The 14,739-nt window shown below is 44.3% G+C and overlaps 1 protein-coding gene across 7 annotated transcripts in view; it reads left to right on the top strand.

The window, feature by feature from the left end:
- FYN (FYN proto-oncogene, Src family tyrosine kinase) overlaps positions 1–14,739 on the top strand; it is a 216,791-nt gene that overhangs the window by 87,287 nt on the left and 114,765 nt on the right. For all 7 annotated transcript variants that reach the window (XM_040474408.1, XM_040474401.1, XM_040474402.1 and 4 more), the window contains one exon: positions 8,327–8,396. The gene's annotated coding sequence lies outside the window, so the exon portion shown is untranslated. The remainder of the gene's footprint in view (positions 1–8,326; positions 8,397–14,739) is intronic.

Raw genomic sequence — 14,739 nt, 5'->3', positions numbered from 1 at the left:
CAAGGCAGAAATAATTCAAGTATACTACAAAACAGTTTCTCTTTTTACCTGACATCTAAGTAATGTGATCACCTGAAAGAAACTCATTGCTCATTCTTTAACTTGTTAAAGAAAAGACATGATTATTATAAATATAAACTTCATTCCATGAGTCTTATAGAATAACAGAATCTTTTTCCTTCTGAAAGTCAACTAATTAGTTATTCCAGTGGCATTTATTTCTTCCCCATCTTCAGCCTAAAAGTTTAAACTTAATAATTCATTATTATTATTATGAATCATATTATTACTATGCTTGCTTGGGGCTGATGGAGATTACAGGGGGCAAAGGGGAGCCCTAAAAGCCCCACCCGAGCCCTCCAGCCATCCCTTTGCTTGACTCAGTCCAACCATTTGTGCCGTTAAGCCCAGAATATATACCTTTCTAGTCTGACTTCAGAGCTGGCCTCTTGGGCAGCTGAGTGTAAACTCATTTGCTGGTTTGGTGGTGCCCTGCTCACAGGGAGCCTCTGATTCCCTGAGCCAGCCTTTTGTAGTTCTGCCTTCCTGCCCTCTTATTCTGTGGTCAGTAATTTCTTTCTGCTGGCCAAGTGCCTTCTGTGCTCATCTCTTTTTCTGTCTGTCTTCCTCCTCTTTTCTTCTGCTCTTTACTCCCCCTCCAGCAAATAATCAAACCAGCAACAACCGAGCCTCAGTTGAGTCTCCCCAACTCATTGGAGTAAAGCCAGAAGAAATAGAACCCCGCAGGCAAGGGAAGCAGATGGGTCAGTGGTGCCTTCTCAGAGCACCCCTCCTCCTCCCCCAAGGGGAGCGAAGGCCACAGTAGTCATAAAGTGGGTTTGGTTTCCTAGGGAACCCTGTGTTTTCCGGTTCCCGTCCTCCTCCCTTGTGATTGGGCTTTGTGCACTGGCTTGTTTAATGCATTATCCCGCCATTTGGAACGCTTTAATTTTTCAGACAATTGACTCTAGACTCGCAGAGAATATTGTAGCATGGAAGGAGTCAGGACTGTATTTGAAATCTATTGTTATCTTTGTGCACAGGCTGCCCAGCTTGTACCTCACGCTGTGCAGGGCAGCCACAGCCACAGGAGAGCTATGGAGGGGAGGGGAAGTCACTCTCCCTGCCCCCACATTCTTTGCTTTTGACAATAAGACTCAGCAAAGACTCATACAGTTGTTTCTTAGTAAGGGGGCTCCACAAGTGTGTGCTGGCTTATCATCAGCCTCTATTGTCTAGAGGAAGACTTGGAATCCCCATTGGAGAATTTATATAATTGGTCACAGAAGTGAACTAAAAAGGATAAAGCCCTTTGAATGCAACAAAATGACCAGAAGTGCCTCTTCTGTGCAAGGCATTGGGCCAAGCAAGGTGCCAGTGGTTCGAAGATAAATTTAGAGTAGGTTCCTGCCCTCAAGGAGCTGTCTCTTTCCCTTGCAGTAGATGATATGGTAAGTTCTATAGGAGAGGTACAAATAGAGTGAGATTGATTCTAGTGGAGGAAATTGGGCAGGAACTCCAGGGAGGGATTTATATTAGAGTTGGGCCTGAGGGCAGGTTGGTTCTCCATTCTTGCAAGTGGAAGTAAGAACACATAAGAGGGAAGAAACGGCACAGGAAGGCCTGGGGAAGGGGCAGATGCTGGGAACAGCAAGTGCTTTGGTAAGACTGGGCGTGAAGGAGGAAGAAGAAATGGAAGATAAGGTTGAGGTGGGTTTGGATGAATGGTGGCTTTAAGTACAAAGTTGAAGAGTTTGTGTAAGTCATCTGTGTTTTGTTTTGTTTTGTTTTGTTTTGTTTTGTTTTGTTTTGTTTTTTTGCAGTGCCACCAAGCCCTGAGGTTCTTAGGAGGTAGCTCAGAGGCACTGCAGGGGCAAAGGTCCAGAGCAGCTCCCCTCTTCTCCATGTTGTATACTGGAGAATCGTCTTTCTTTTCTTTTTTTTTTTTTTTTTAATGTTTGTTTATTTTTGAGAGGGAGAGAGAGACAGTGTGAGCAGGAGAGGGGAAGAGAGAGAGGGAGACACAGAATCCGAAGCAGGCTCCAGGCTCTGAGCTGTCAGCACAGAGCCCGATGTGGGGCTCAAACCCACGAACTGTGAGATCATGACCTGAGCCGAAGTCGGAGCCTTAACCGACTGAGCCACCCCGGCGCCCTGAGAATCGTCTTTCTTTAAAGAGTATTCCACTTTAAGAAAAACTGAAACCCATTGGTATATGCAAAAGGGAGACACTCATTTATCCAGTCAGTTAACAAATATTTATTATGTGACTTTTACATACCTAGCCCTGTACCAGGTTCTACTGAAAGATCACTGAAGATTTCAAACCAGTCAGTAGCATGGTGGCAAGAACCACTGGTTAGCATCCTGAGTTATAATCCTGCCTCTGCCACCTACTATTCGAAAGACCTAAGGCAAGTCTCCTGGTCTCACTGGGACCAGTTTCTCACCTGGAAGATACAGCTAATAAGTCATTCCCAGCTGGGGCATTCTGAAACTGACATGATCAGAGCTGTAATTCAGAGCTTTCATGTGTGTCCATAGAGTGGGAAAAGGAGACACCAAAGTCAGGCCAGTTAGGAGGTCATAGCAAGAACTTCTGTGAGTCATCCTAAGACTCTGAGTGAAGACTTTCACTCACTCATTCAACAAACATACAACACTCAACGCCAGCCACTGTGCTAAGCATTGATACACTAGCAGTGACCAAAACGAGGTCCCCACCTTTAAGGTACATTATATTTAGGAGGTAGCATGGGTGATAGATCTAGGGATATAGTTTAAAACACGTGACAAGGGGTAATGGTTGGGACTATGGAAGTATATGAAATACCAGGGAAGAGAAGGCAAAAAGCTTTGGGGGAGAAAAAGAGATCTGAGGTGATCGAACATACAGAAAATTCTGTGGAAAACCAACTAATATTCACTCCATGATAGAAAGCACGTTCTTGGGGTTGCCTGGGTGGCTCAGTCAGTTAAGCATCCAACTCTTGATTTCGGCTCAGGTCATGATCTCACAGTCGTGAGTTTGAGCCCCGCGTCCGGCTCCGCGCTGACAGTTCTGGAGCCTACTTGGGATTCTCTCTGTCTGCCCCTCCTCTGCTCATGCTCTCTCTTTCTTTCTCGCACAATAAATAAACTTAAAAAAAAAAAAAAAAAAAAGGAAAGCACATCTTTCATCAAGCCAACATGACAAACCCATCCCTCAAAATATCCTGTTGGGGCTAAGAAGTTATAACACAGAAGAGATCATGTCCATTTAGACACCCACTTCTCCTTGACCACATCACTCCTGTACATGAAGCAAAGTTACACCAAAGCCGTATATGGCTTTATATAAGAGCAGATCTACTTGGTTTCCTCAGAAAGGTCTTAAATAAGTACCAGTGGTATGTAAAAATGCTAAGAGCAACTGCCTAAGCTCCTGGCCCCTCAAATCTTTTTCTAAACCAGCTGGCTCTTTTTTACTTTCCCCCAAGTTATTGGAGTGGATCCAAAAGCAGATTCTGAGATCCTCCAGCTTTTCCTTATTTACCCTGCCAGTAATTACATGTCACAGGTTGTCTTCCCTACTGGAGTCTGAGGCTGAGCAATTAGTCTCCCATTGTCTTTACAGGAAATGACATCCATGTGGCTTCTGGGGAAAGCAACTGTTGACCACTCTGGCTAAAATAATTTGGAAAGTGTTCAGCACTTCCTCTGGTTGATCATTTAAACTGGCTGATTTAGAAAGCTCTTGGAAATGTGCAAAGTGAACAAAGGTTGTCAGAACCAGAAATACTCCTGGGTCACTTCCCCAAACAAAACAAGTCTCTAAACTGTTGCTGTGGCCTCTCGATGCACCAACTTGTCTGGACTCTTCAGCATGTGGCTGAGCCCAGTGCCTCTGTGTTCTGTTCCTTGTATAATGCTTTATTGGGCACTGAGTGGTCAAGATGCTTTCCAGCTACTGGTCATTGAAAACCCAACTCAGGGAGGCCTGAACAATATGAAATTTACTGGATTCCATTGGTTCCACAGACTTCAGGGTTGACCTAATGCAGTCACCCCAACTTTGCTTCTCTGGGGTTTTTTGTCTTTACCTTCCTCTCTGGGCCAGCTTTATCATTAGACTGAGCAAGGTAGCTACAGAAGCCCTAGGCATCACATCCCATGGAACATTCAGAAAGGAGGAATTTATCTCAGAATGAGAAGAAGCTCCCAGGAAACCGTTCTTCACATCTTGTTGGCCTGCATTGGGTTGCATGCCTAGTCTTGAACCAGTCATTGGCAAGAGGAATGCGTTCCCCTTAGATCAGTGCATCTGAAACCTTGTGGACACACAGATCACCTGGGGATCTTGTAACATAGATTCTGACGCAGTAGGTTTGGGATGGGACCTCAGAGTTGACATTTCTCAGAAGTTCCCAGGTGATGCCGATGTTGCTGGTTGGCACACTGCAAAGCCTTAGACCCATCAAGTCCCCACCCTCCAGCTGGGAGTGTTGTCGCCTGCCCCTGACGCACCGTGGCTGAAGGAATATGGGGGATCTGTTAGGAAGAAAGGAGAAGGGATGACCCATGCAGATGAGAACCATGTTAGAGATACTTGTTCCCAGTGGTAATGAGATCTTACCTTCAATCAGGAGCCGCACATAGTCTATGATATGTATTAGAAACAAAAAGTACATGCAGTGCAGTGTGTTGTGTGGGAATGCCTGTAAATATCTTACTATTTATTTACGAGGATGTATATGTCATAATTCTTGAAACAAAAGATTAAACAGTCATGCTCCTGTTCGTTATCATTAAGCTGTTTTTATTTAATACCATATACCTAGTGTGTCTCAAGAAGAACAAATTCAAGTGAGATGGATATAAGCGTCCTTAAGTTTAAAAAGAGTATGCCAAGGCCAGCCTTTGTTTTGAATAGGTATCTCATCTTTTGTAGTTCTCTGGGGGGAGAGAGTATACCCTCACTGTCCTAAGTGTCACTTGATACAATGGCGAGCATGGAAGATGCTGCCAGTGGTGCATTTATTCCCAAGCAAATGGTCACAGTGCCCTTATGAGTGGAGGAAATCATTATACTTTTGTCATTTGAAAAGGAAGAGCTATTCTCTTGTTGTTAAGTTTATTTATTTAAGTTTATTAAGTTCAAGACTACACCCAATGTGGGGCTCAAACACACAACCCCAAGGTCAAGAGTCACATGCTTTTCTGACTGTAGTGAGCTGCAGCTGTTTAGGGACAAAGCTTGGTAAGACCAAAGGACTGGTCTCTCCTGAGGCAGATTCATCACAGACCCAGGGGGCTCAGAGTGAAGTACGCAGCCAGGTATGGAGTAGACCTTCCTGAAGCGGTCTCTGTTGAGTTGCTATCTTCGGCCTCATATACAAGGACAACGTCACTTAGGGAAGGTGACATTTCACCCCTCCATCTACTGGGACCACGGGCTCATATCTGTGAGACCAGTGAGAAGCCAGAGCAACCTTAACTGGCCTTGTCTTTATAGGTCACCAAGGTATCCATACTTAGGAAATCACTGGATATTTCTTGTCTTTGCAAAAGCCCTGAAAGATTGAGAGAATCCCATCTACTCTACACTAGCTGGGGAAAGCTCTAGACTTGGTGCTCCGCAGAGGAAGGGATTGTGCTTGTGTCACACAGGAGCCCCCTGTGTGACAGGATGGTGTGATGTCCAGCCTGTTCTTGGGAGATCTGAGCATCCTCTCTAAAGGGAAGGAAAAGAAGAGAACATTTTGTTGCCTCATTTCAGTAGTTTATACTTTGAATATGGAGTGTTTAGGTGTCCTGTCTACATATTTAGGAGCTCACAAGCTGCCAGAAAGAGGTGACATAATAGTCCTATCAGCTGATTCCGTGTGGGGCCGGAAGCAAGCCCTTGAGCTCACTCATTCAAACAGTGCTGGCTGTGTGCCTTCCCTCCTGTGTGTGCTATGAGGCAGGGCATTATTTGCCATGCGAGGAATAAAAAAAGAGGGCCTTCCTTTACAGCTTAAAAAGTAGGATACAGAAGTGTATTTCAAGTATCTATATCAAATAAAACATAATTTTGAAAACAGAAAAACAGGGGTAAGATAACAGCACATTGGGAAAATCAAGTTAGAGCTCACGAAGAGGAGAAGTAGGTAGGCCAGGCCTAAGAGCAGGGGCTCATGACCTGGGGGTCCATGGATGGAGTTCAGGGGTCTGTGAAATTGGATGGGGGAAAAAAATTATTTTTACTAACCATTAATCAAAATCTAACATTTCCGGGGCACCTGGGTGGCTAGTTAAGCGTCCAACTTTGGCTCAGGTCGTGATCTCATAGTTCGTGGATTCGAGCCCCACGTTGGGCTCTGTGCTGACGGCTCAGAGCCTGGAGCCTGCCTCAGATTCTGTGTCTCCCTCTCTCTCTTCCCTTCCCCTGCTCACACTCTGTCTCTCTCTCCCTCTCAAAAATAAATAAACATTAAAAAAAAAGAAAGAAATCTAACATTTCCTTCTATTATGAAAGTAGCACTAGCTATTTGTCACCAATAGAAATTATGGGTGTTTTCATATTACTTTGTAGTTACAGATATTCTAAAATACCATTTATGCCCAATAGTACTTCAGATTACAGTAATTATTAGACTTTTGCTGGACCTTATTTAAATATAAAAAAAATCTGTTTTGTTATGTATTTTGATAACTGCATATCAGTATACCTCTTTTGAATCCTGTTCATTGCATGTATTAATTTCAAGCATTTAAAAACATTATTCTGAGGGGCACTGGGTGGCTCAGTTAAGCGTCAGACTCTTGCTTTTAGCTCAGCTCATGATCTGATGGTTTGTGGGTTCAAGCCCCATGTCTGGCTCCACACTAACAGCATGGAGCCTGCTTGGGATTCTCTCTCCCTCTCTCCTCTCTCTCTCTCTCCCTCCCTCCCTCCCTCCCCCTCTCTCCTCTTCTCCCACTCACATGCGCACTCTCTCTCAAAAATAAACTTTAAAAATAAAAATAAATAAAAACGTTATTCTGAGAAACATGTCTCTAGGCTGCAGTGGCACAAAAAGAATAAAGATCCCCTGCCTCAGAAAATGGCTAGGCCCCTTACCAGCATTTGTGGGGCAGAGACACTCACGGAAGAAACCAGCAGACCCACAGGCTCAGGCAGGACTGGCGACTGCATCTTCCGATGGAAGATGTGGAGACAAAGCGGAGGGAAGTTGGAGTCCCAGGCTAATGTAATTTCACAGAGAAATTTGAAGGTCATGGGAAGCGGTGGAAGGTGTTTCCACAAGGCTTTAAGTTCGGTTTAGGAAGGATGCCTTGCAGAGCCGTGAGAGTGGGATTTGAAGGGAAGAAACTGGGGGCCAGGAATTGAGTTTCTGCAAGGTGTGATGCCAACCAGTGTGATGATAAGAGAGAGGGAAGGCGGTGAGTCCCGCACGCCCGAAGGATGAGAAGGGCAGGCCAGGACCGCGGTGTCCAGTGGAGGTGAGGAAGGCCGTGTTTGCTTTCAGGCCTGGGTGATTAGGAGAAAGATCATAGCTCCTCGAATGCTCTGAGTGTTTACTGCATGCCGGCTGCTGTTTTAAGCCTTTCTGTGACATTTATGTCACTAAATTTATATCACTTAATCTCCATAACCACCCTGGGGGGTCAATACAATAATCCCTATTTTACAGATAAGAAAATGAAGTCTAGAAAAGAAAGGTGAGGGTCTCTCAGCCAGCAGGGGAGAAGAGAGTATATTATTAAAAGAAACAGGGAAGAGGAATTGGTTTGAGGGAGAAATTTTTTATGACTTCAATTTTAGGTCTTTTTGCATAGTTCTTTAGTCTTCAATTATTTTATTTTTTAAATTTTTTTTATTTTTATTTATTTATTTATTTATTTTGAGAGAGAGAGCATGAGTGGGGGAGGGGCAGGGAAGGAAGGAGACGCAGAATCCAAAGCAGGCTCCAGGCTCTGAGCTGTCAGCACAGAGCCTGACGCCGGGCTCAAACCCACAAACCATGAGGATCATGACCTGAGCCGAAGTCAGACGCCTAACCGACTGAGCCACCCAGGCGCCCCTGTCTTCAATTATTTTAAGGGCTAAAAATTCAAACAAAGTATGAGCACAGTTTCTGGTTTATTTCACTGTCCCGATTTTAATTTATTTGTTATTAGTGGGTGCTGAGTTAATTTGTAAATTGGTTTCATCTTCCTGTGAAAAACAAAAAGGAATCTGGCAGTAAGAGTTTGGTACATCGATGAGTGCCCCAAACAAGGAAGATGTTGTGGTTTCCAGAAGGGTAAATTACTTCTGTTTAGCGATGCATTTTTCCTTTTGTTGTGGTTTGTCTTTCAGGACTGGTCCAGCAGCTGTATTAGAAGACATGTGGTGTGTATGAAGTTTGTGATAGTCGGGGGAAATTTTGGTAAGTGTTGCTGCATTTACTTCTAATATCTTTTGTTGTAAAATAGTGCCCAAAAGGGAAGCCAATGCCTTGTTTTGTGCATCTTTTACATCACTAAATTTAGACAAAATGGGATTTTATCATTAGATGTAACATTCAGTTGGTACTTTCTAACAGTATGACTTTTTTCTTGTTGTTACTGATATGTTATTAAGTAACATTAGAAAGATGGAGTTTTCTAAGATTTAATAAGAAATCTAGATTTAGGAAAGTTTCTGAATACAGGATAAAGAATACCCTTGACAGTTGAGCTTGTAGTCTAGGTAACCTAGACTATATGAGTATAGCCTAACAGGGACTATAAGAGTAATAAACTGCAGACTAATAGAATAACAACAGCAACAAAGATTCTCCGCTGCAGAGAGATCCTTATGGCCTATCTGTTGAAACAAGAAATAGTCAGTTAGCTGCTTGGGAAATGGAAAGTTGAAGGGAAGCAAGAACTCAGCACGTCTGGGAGCCAGTCCCAGCATGACAGTGGCCGGAGAGGCCAAGAACATTAAATTCAGCAACCACCCAGAAGACCTTGCTAGCAGTAGTAAAAAGAACAGTCTTCGAGATCAGGAGACCCGGGTTGAAGTTTAAGTTCTACACTAACTGGTTGTTACATACCCTCCCTGAGCCTCAGTTTCCTCATCTGTAAAATGAGGCTTGTAATGTTACCTCCGTCATACGGTTGTCATGAGAATAAAATGAGCTAGGTAGTGCTGGGGCATAGTAGGTGTTCAATAAAGCAGTTGTTCTTGATAACAGGACAGCCTCGTTTGGAAACTAGACATTTGCCACTGAACTCAGACCACCAAAAGGTGTACATATCTCCCAGCAAGAGGGCCACTGGGGATGGGTTGGTCACACCACATTTGCTGTCACAAGAGATGTCACGGCTGGTCACCACAGTCCGTCCTCCAGAGTCTACTCTGTAACACCTTGTGGGAACCCCAAGACATTTGCTGTCTTCTCCACCTCTGCCTACCCATTCTTAGATGTGCTTGACTAATTTAACTTACCTTCCTGTTACCTTTGCAGCCAAGTGCAGTTAGAGTTTGGAGTTCGTTTGAGTTCCATTCAGTTTTGGAGTTAACGTTACTATGAACCAAAATAATGAGAAGGAAAAGAAGGGTCGGGAGTAGATGGTCCTCGTGGTTTGGGTCTTGGGTACCATATTTAGGCATTCATTTCCAAAGTTTTATTTTTATTTATTTATTTACTTTTTTGTCTGTGCTTATTATGTACTCCTCCCGGAGATCCAGTTATCAGACTAAATTTTTGAGCTTTAACTACAAGAATTTGGCATTGGGTTGGGACTTTTCCTGTGGTTGGAGGGAATCAACTGTGTCACTGCAGATGGGCTGGTGTTTAAGATTAGGTGTCCCTAAGTGGACCCCTTTGTTTCATAGAATTGGAGAGATGGACACAGCTTCAGGGGTTGTCCAGCCCATTCTCCCTCGAGCCAAAATCAAATCTCTTCTACAGAACCCGTGACAAAGGGCAGTCCAAATTCTCTCAGGGGTAGGGAGCTTGCTACGTGAAGAGTAGCTTGCGCCAATTAAAAAAAAAAGTTAAGGGAAACAGGAAAATTTTAGAGGGTAATGAAATTGTTCTGGATCTTGATCTGTGGCAATATTTTTTGTTTGTTTGTTTAATTTTTTGAGAGAGAGGGCAAGCAGGGGAGGGGCAGAGAGAGAAGGACAGAGGATCTGAAGCAGGCTCTGTGCTGACAGCAGCGATCCCAATATGGCGCTTAAACTCACAAACCGCGAGATCGTGACCTGAGCGGACATCAGATGCTCAGCCGACTGAGCCACCCAGGTGCCCCCATCTGTGCTGATATTGATACAACTGTATATTTCCTGCAAATTCATAGAACTCTACAATAAAAGGGTGAATTTTGCTCTACGTTAATTAAACCGTAGTTTTACAATGGGAAAAAAAAATGAGCAAATACCTGGGTGTTTAGCTCAAATTGTTAAAAAGAAAGAAGGGAAGCAGGGAGGGAAGGAAAGCATTCTAGTCTTTACACTGAATTATGACATATGCTCCATGAAGCAGGACCTTGGTCTTTTTCCTTCCTCTGGTCTCAGTGCCCAGACAGTGCCTGGCACAATGGAAGGCCTGTGATAAATATTATTGAGCCGCCTATGCTCTTAGTCACTTTCTAAGTAGAGACCTGTCTTTCCACTCTGTCACACACCAGCCCTTCCGGTATTTGGAGACACTCTCCATCATTCATCTTCCCCTCTCTGGGCTGAACTTACCATGTTCCATTCTTGTACTGTTTGTCTCCTGATATTATTTCCCTCTCCCTCCCACCCTGCCTCTCCTTGAGGAAGCATCTGCTTTACCACACCCCTCCTGGATACGTGGCCCAGCGCTGGGAACCCTGCCCCTGAGGTGGTTGGTCCACCAGAGGTACCGTGGGCCATTGGTACCATGGGCCATTGCATCTATAGACGATATGAGGAGACACCAACCCCAGTGTTCTTCTTTTGCAGTCAGTACTGAGTGCCTGGTAATGGAACGTGAAGGATTTGTTAACAGTAGTCTTCGAAGAATGGAACTGTTAAAAGTAGGGAGAAGAGCCATCCAAGAGATAGGGTGACGGCAAATCCGTCTTCTTACGCGTCTTGACTGAAATGAGGGCAAGCCTCACCACCCTTTGTTTAAGACAGCAGTAGTGTTCTTTATAAATCTTTCAAGGTAGCACTGTATCACATGTCCGGACTCTTCATTATGAGTCATAGGAAGTTTGAAATTCTTAAAATTAAAACTTGTGAGTGCCTTGAAAAATCTAGACTCCCCACCACCCTCCCCCGCCCACCCAGCCATACCTGGGGGAGATATGTAAATATATAAACAGAGAGCAGTGGTTCTCAAGCCAGATTAATTTTGTTCTCCCAAAGGACACTAGTCAATGTCTGAAGACATTTTTGGTTGTCACAGCAGGGGGTGGGGAGTTGTGTGCTATGGGCATCCCATGGGTGGAGGCCATGGATTCTGCTCACTACTAACTATCCTGTAGTGCACAGGACAGCAACCCCCTCATGAGGAATGATCGGGCCCAAGGTGTCAAAACTGCTGAGACTGAGAAACCTGATATAGAAGGAATTTTTAAAATTTAATACCCGAAGTACTTATTATTTTGAAGGTATAAAATCTTTAATATTTTGGCATTTAGTTAGAGGTCAATATAGAACCAGAAAACGTAGAGAGGTTTGGTCAGAGAATCATAGGGCTGAAAGGTCTCGTAAGAGACTCTCTCTTACATTGCCCCTGACTCCAAGCAAGACGTGACTTCAGCAAGACAGATGGGCATCTGAAGGCTTATACTGATGACTGTAAACTGAAAATGAGACTCACACAACATGATCCTCACATTCACACAAAAGAGGTTGTCTCATATTTTAATTTCGGCCCCAGCTTCTTCACAAGTGCCTGTCTCTAGATAGCCTTTGAGATGTAATGGTATTTCAATCTGGGCTAGTCCTTCCTTTTAAATCAAGGGCAGCGATTCTGGTGTGATGAAAATGTGCTTAGGGAGGAGAGAGATCTCATTACAGATGATTGAGATTGGGTATTTTGGTACACAGGGCTGTTTATTTGCATCAATTTCCTAGTGACACCACAGTCTGGTTTAAGTGTAAGTTATTGAGAGCTTTTGTAGCCCAAGATGGCTACACTTGCTAAAGCAGGGAGATTAAAGCAACGTATGTCAAGTTGTGATATAGGATGATCCAGTTGAAAAGACTTTAATTATAGGGCTTATTTTGGGAGGGTAACTGTGCTTTTTGTGAGGTATATTTTGGGATCTACTAACCCAGCTTCAAGGCTAGTAATATCTTCCCAGAAAGGGTGTGGCTTGTGCTGGTGGACATAAATATTTTCTCACCAAAACCTTCAGTATAATATTCTTTCGACTTTACTACTCTGCATTTTTCCTTTTCTGATAATCTTTTCCCTTTGCAAAAAATGCATTCTGGAACGTTGGAGAAGACAAGGGTAAAAGATCTCATTTCAGATGGCCAAGCCCAGAGATTTTGCATTTTCATCAGTCTGCTGTTTTTTAAGATGAATAGAATTTGGAGGAATGTACCAAAGCTGAATAGTAAGCAGTGTCAGGTGAGACTAAAACCATGTCAGTGCTAAATATTTTAATGTAAGAAACTATGGAAAAGCCACACATGCATAGCTTCTTATTTGTCAACACTGCCTCTCCAACCCCCGGGTAATTTTTGGAGGCCACTTCAGTGCCCTTTACCACAGCTAATGAGCTGGAGTCGGTACCCACTTGCACTTTGCTCTTCAAGACTTGTGCCTTGGGGCACCTGGGTGGCTCAGTCAGTTGAGCGCCCGACTCTTGATTTGGGCTTAAGTCAGGATCCCAGGGCCACCCCATGTCAGGCTCTGTGCTGACCGTGGAGCTTGCTTGAGTTCTCTCTCTTTCTCCCTCTGCCCCTCTCCCCCACTCTTCTCTCACTCTCTCTCTTTCTTAAAAAAAAAAAAAAAAAAAGTATATTAAAAAAAAGGACTTGTGCCTTTTCCCAACTCTGCCTTTGGTGACCTCCTTCACTTCCCCATTAATACCTGAGGCCTTTGGCCTTCCTTAAAGGAAGGGTCGGAACTTTCTGCCCAGTGTTTCCTAGTCCTCATTTGAAAGTGAATGATAAAGGAGAGATTAGATCAACAAAATAAAATCAGCTTTTCCTTTACACAATGTGTATGGTAGGTGGATGGGGAGGAGGAACAGAGGTAGAGGAAGAACAGTTTTTTAACCCCCCAAAATAACCACATCTGAGGGCAGAGAAGCACTTTTACCTAAATTCTAAGTCATGAGGGCAATAAAATGAGAGCCAGAATGCTCCATGGGGGAGAGTTGAAGGCAAAGCCTCCTAACTGTAGAAATCTCTGGAGAGGTGTCCCTGTTTTCCCAGAGGCAGTCTGTGGCCTGCATCTGAATCACCCAGAGAGACTATTTACGAGTACAGGTGCCTGGGCCCACTCTAGATGGACAGAATCTGAGCCCCTGTGGCAGGTGCTTTCTTCATATCCCTCTCCAAGTGACTCTTGTGCACACTGATATAAAGCCCTGCCCAGCCTCTAAGATTCCCTCCCATAAGCATGGCTGAAAGATGCAAAGAACAGATCAGGCATTTTGAAGGTCAGACCAGTGCATGCTGCTCCTTGCTCTGCTGTGCATGGGAGGGTAGAGCACCATATTCTGTTACCTTGTTCTCTTGACCCTGGAAGCTATTCCGTGCTCACTAAGAGAAGTGTCCTCATTCCAGATTAGTTTGGGTGCCATCCTAAGCCAGATTCTTTGAAGCTACTATGAGACCGCCATCCTTCTTGTCTGCTCCAGCGGCGCATAAATCTGCCAACAGCCCTCCCTCTAAAATTTACACTGCAGTGTGGGGTTGGTCTGCGGCAATGCTTAAAACCAGAATCTCCCACTCAAGGAGGGGAAACATTCTCAGAATAAGTAGCTGTTGCATATTCTAGTACATGACTGGACAGCTCACCCTGTGCAATGGATCCCATGTGGGATACAGGTATTAGGACCCACTGTGTAGACCTGCCTCTGACTGGTAAGGCTGTCCGTGCCAGTGGGTATTGTGGTATCGTTTGTATAGATAATTTAGGTTTATAAGGAGCTGTGGCATATTTGGTCCTCCCAAATCCCTCCTTAGGTGGTAGAACAGGTATTATCCCCAGATAAAATCTGTGACTCAGAAAATTTAGCCCGTGACTGAGGCAGGAGGCATTTGGGACTCTTTGTTGTCCCCCTCTCAAAGACTGGAGGCAGTGTTGGCATGTGGTGATATGGGGGTCGGGTGGTTGGCAAATGTCCTACGGTGCCTAAGACAGTTCTGCCCAGTGAAGAGCTGTCCCCAGCACAGTGTTTGTTGCACCCCCACAAAGAACTGCTCTGAAGTTGTGCGGCTAACTTGTGCAGTAGAACTGGGCTTGTATCTATGCTGTTTGAATCCAGACCCTTTATGGCCCTCTCCATCTTAAACGCATCACAGAATTAATTCCTGCATCACTGGGAGCTCTCACTGCATTAAAGTTTGAATTCTGAGGGACAGTTCTTTGGGTTGTGCCCTTGCTGCTCTGTGCACCTGAACATAGGCACAGCGTGCCGTATGTGGTGTCTGAGACCTCTGGCTGGGTTGAACCACTTACCTTGTACCTGTCATTCCTCTGTCAATGCCCAATGCAGGTGGAGAGAGTGTCATATTATTTTTTTTAAGAAGTTTGTTTATTTTGAGAGAGAGAGAGAGCACAAGCGGGGGAGAGGTAGAAAGAG

This window comes from Herpailurus yagouaroundi, unplaced genomic scaffold (assembly GCF_014898765.1).
Source record: "Herpailurus yagouaroundi ecotype Mexico unplaced genomic scaffold, PumYag 139, whole genome shotgun sequence".
NCBI lineage: Eukaryota > Metazoa > Chordata > Mammalia > Carnivora > Felidae > Herpailurus > Herpailurus yagouaroundi.
Note: the sequence above shows the minus strand (reverse complement) of the source record. Positions and strands in the feature narration are given on the sequence as shown.